We start from the raw sequence: 4,434 nt of genomic DNA on the forward strand, positions 1-4,434 counted from the left end.
ATTTGAGGACCTCAGCTACTTTTAAAATATGGATTAATTAAAGCTAAACAATACCTGAGAAACAGGTATTATCACAGACACTAAAAAGGAAAGAGAATTACCTCGCAGGAAGGCTAGGTCATGCAGCTCTGATGACCTGTCATCTAGTACAGATGACAAATAAGGCATTCTGGTCACCAGAGTGACAAAAATCTGGGGTGAGCCTAAGCAAGGCTCTTATTCCTGAAACCTTGGATGAATGGGGAGTGATCCTGGCCTTGCACACACAGGCAAGCTCTCACACACACATACACACACATTCGTTCCCTGGGGACAGCCTCAGGTGGGGGGGAGGTACTAGAGATTTTTGTTTCCAGATGGCCACAGAGCAGTTTTATATGCAATCAGGCAGATACCCTGGTTGTTCTTGGCTATAAAGTCCTTCTAGAAGGAGCACAAAAATAAATCAAGCAGGAGAGTGAAAAGGGAAAATTCAGAACTTTATTTCATGAGCTATCTCTATCCCAAGGACAGATTTCCTCTCCCAGAGCCCACCAGTCTGCTGGGAAATGGGCTGAGCACGTCGCACCTCCAGTTGCAAAATGTTAATGTGTGTTTTCCCCGAACACCTGAGAGAATCCAATGCACACTGCAGTGATAAGGCCATCCTTATGCATCCACCCCAGTAACAAGGTGGAAAAATGGTATCTTGAGAATTAAAGGGCAGGCTGTAGTGGGGGAAGGAGGGTGTGAATGGTGTGTATAAATAAAGGTACAGAAAACATCTCCTATTTTGACAGTGCCGTGACAGTACGTATACTCTCATCTGTACACAGGTGCCTGTCGGAGCAGCTACTGTAACCATGTTGTAAAATATTCAATGACTCACTGTGAATAACTGTCTCATTTAGAAGAATAATCTGGTGACAAGACCAACATTGTTAAGTTGTGTCAACTTGTTAGGAAAGACATAAAACAAAAATACCACTAACATCCGAGGGCTGGAGGCAATGTCAATAACTTTTTGGAAGTGAGAGGCTGGGGGAAAGTGAGGCTGGGCTCCAGCAGCTTAGCACAAGCTCAGTTTGCAGAGAGGAATGCAGTAAATGAGACCAACCATTTACAAATCAGCTCCATGCTGATTTACTGGCGCAAACCCGCAATGGCGGAGATAGCCCTGACTCGAAGATGAGCAGATATCTGTCCTTAAGTGAGAGACAGCGGGGACCCAGCCCTGCCACTTCTTCCAGCTCCCCTCCAACAGTAGTATATCTGCTAAAGCAAAAAGCAGTCTATCAGCAGTCAGCTTCTTGTCTCATTCCCCACTCTCCTGTGGCTGGGACACCCACTTGCAATTTCAGCTGCTTAGTGAAATCTGTGGCACCACGAGAGGAAAGAAAGGAACATAGTACAGATATCTTCCAGCCTTTCAAACATTGTAAAGGCTGGACGCCTGCAGAGTGTACATCGTGATGGCAGAACAGAGACTTTGGGATTGGGAAAGGGCTTCCAGAGCAACATGTGACATTATGCAATGCAACATAATGTAACTAGTTTAAAATAATATATGCATTGAACAGAATTAATCTAGTACAATGTAGTGTGACTCTTACTCCCTTCCCATTGAGAAATAAGGGTGTCTGTGTGACAGGGTGCTTAGGAGACTACTAGGCCAGGCGGAAGGTGAGGAAGAAAGCCTCAGTCTGACTGGCTGCTGTAGCACCTTATTTGACTGCACTAATTACTGTGGGTGGTTCAGGCCTTGCCCCTGACAGCACCAGGACACAATTCTGCAATCTGCTACTGCCTGCTGCTAGCTCATTTCTTTTTGTGTGGCTGATGCACTGGCTTTTGGCACACTGGCCAGCTCACACACCTCAGTAGCACCTTGTGATTAACAAGCAGAAGCACAAAGGCTCCTGGCATGCTGGCCAGCTTGTACAGCCCACTAGCCTTTGCTCTCCTATGGCATTGTGCAAAAGCTGCTGAGAGACACAAGCTGGCTGCCAGGTGAGACAAGCAGCAGAGCCAAAACACCAGTGACCATAGGGAAAACAGGGGGGAATTTATTCTCTGTGATATCTGTTAAATACCAGAGCCAGAGGTAAACATAAAGAGAATATGCTGTAGGTGATGAGAATCTCAGTATAATTAGGAATCTTTGGAGGTCACCTATTCCACTTCCCTGTTCAAAATAGCTCCAATTTCAAAGTTAGGTCAGATTGCCACTGCCTTCTGCTATTGAGTTCTAAATTTATTTGAGGATGAAGACTTCACAGCCCTTGGGCAACCTGAGGCAATGCCTATTCATTCTTTATGAAGAAGTTTTGGCTTTGTATCCTATTGGAATTTCCACTGTTTCAACTTGAGTCTATTGCTTATAGTCCTTTTATCATCTCCTCTCTAACCTTCAAGGAGATAGCTCGAGCCACTGAATGGATACACTTCCAAGCAAATGCCATTCTTGCAACCTCTCTTAATATCACCTGAACAGTGTGGTCATTTTCTGCCAGACTTACTCTGCATTGCCTGTCATTTTGTAAAGACTGAGCCCCAGAGTTGAACACTACTCAGATGTGGTCTAACAAGGGTTGTGCTTCCCTTGGCCTGTTAGCTGCACTTTTTCCATGCAACTTGCCTTTGTTGTTGGTGATTCATAATAAACTTTCCCAGGGTTTTCCAGATTCCCTTTTTAGAGTTGCTGCCTGGCCACTCTTCCCCTTGTCTGTGCTTCTGCATAATGGTTATATCTCAGATACAAGACTTTGCATTTGCCTTTGTTGAACTTCTTGAAGTTTATTCAACCCATTTCTGCAGCCTGTTGTTGTCCTTCCACCTGTTAGCTCTTCTCCCAGCACACTGTCAGACTAGACCTTAATAAAGATGCATACCACTGCACCATTCAGGTTGTCACTGAAGAAACCAAAGCAGCACAGTCCTCACTATCAGTCCCTAAAGAATGACACCAGTAACCATCCACCAGTGGGTCTTCAAAATACTGACCACTACTTTTTAAGCCTGGCAGTACAGACAGGTTTTTATCAGCCTTGTAATTTTCCTTGCAATCTATCTTTCCTATTTGTCTACAGTGATCCTACAGAGACAGCGCGAAGGAATGTGCTGCAGTTGAGGTAGATGACATACACTTCTCTCCCCGTCTCTTGTGACCTCCATCATTCGGTAGTGGATCCATATTTTCCATCTTTCTGTTGATCAGTTGATTGACTGTTGGCTGTTGTACTAAGAGTCCCACTAGGGAAAGGCAGAGTTACATCACAGCTCTCAACAGGAAGGCTGAAAAAGAGCAGGAGGACAGAGACACCCTCACCCAACTCAGTGGTATGGGAATAGCGAACCCCTCCTAAGGTGTGCCAAGTGGGAAAGGTAAGAGCTTCTGCTGCATATGACCAGTAGATTACAGGAGGCACATTCATGCTGGGAACGCAGACAGAAATCCATGCTAACCTTAGAGGACAATAAATGCCTTCTGGGAAAAGAACCAGCAATCAGCCCATTGATCTAGCTGAGACTTAAACAGCCATAATTCAGCAAACTATTAAGACACCTATCTAGTTGTCCATTTAATAGAACTACCCTGGAAAATACCCATTCACTGAAGTTGAATAAGAATGAGTGCATTATAACTTACATTACTGCCAGTCGACAGATGGAGCAAGCTAAGATGAAACCCGGACCATTATAATATAGTGATCTTTTTGCAATTTTTTTTTATCTGAAGCCACACATAACTTTTGAAGATGTAAATTTGTAAAACGTCATGCTTTATGTATTACATTTTTGGCATCTACTTTAGTTCTTAAGAATGGATGTTGTCTAATTATGCAGTGCAGCTTTGGATGAGAAAATATACTAAGTGTGCATTAAACAGACAACTTTAAATAATGGCACTTGTGCTAAGAAGTGTATTTTCTGGCAAGCAACTAATTTATAATGGTCATAGATATATGCATTAGTGTATGAAATGCTTGTCTTTATTTATTGATTTGAAGGGGCAGTATTATATTTTTGAATACGTCTTCTTTATTGGATCCTGTTTTAATCTGTAACAGACCCTGTTATATTTCATGTCTCAGGGTATACACACCACCTGAACAGCAGACAATGAGAATAACTATAAAGTAAATAAACAACAATTAATACAATATGTTTAAAAAAAAATAAGCATGTAAAATGCCAAAGTTCAGTTCTGCCCTTTTCTTCTAGCTTTTTACTGTGAATTTTGGTTTGCTTTTAATGTGCATATCAGAGGTAAAGAGAATGATATTAAATGACCAAATTTACTGCGTTCTTAGTGCATAAACCACTACACTAGATCTTTCTGAGCCAATTTAATTTTTAGCTTTATTCTTGGCTTAATGCAATGTTTTAGTTCATTGCACTTTTTGGATGTGCAGAAGCAAAGATAATGTGTTACACTACATTCATTTAATGTTT

The sequence above is a fragment of the Tetrao urogallus genome (genome assembly GCF_951394365.1).
Source record: "Tetrao urogallus genome assembly, chromosome: 3".
NCBI lineage: Eukaryota > Metazoa > Chordata > Aves > Galliformes > Phasianidae > Tetrao > Tetrao urogallus.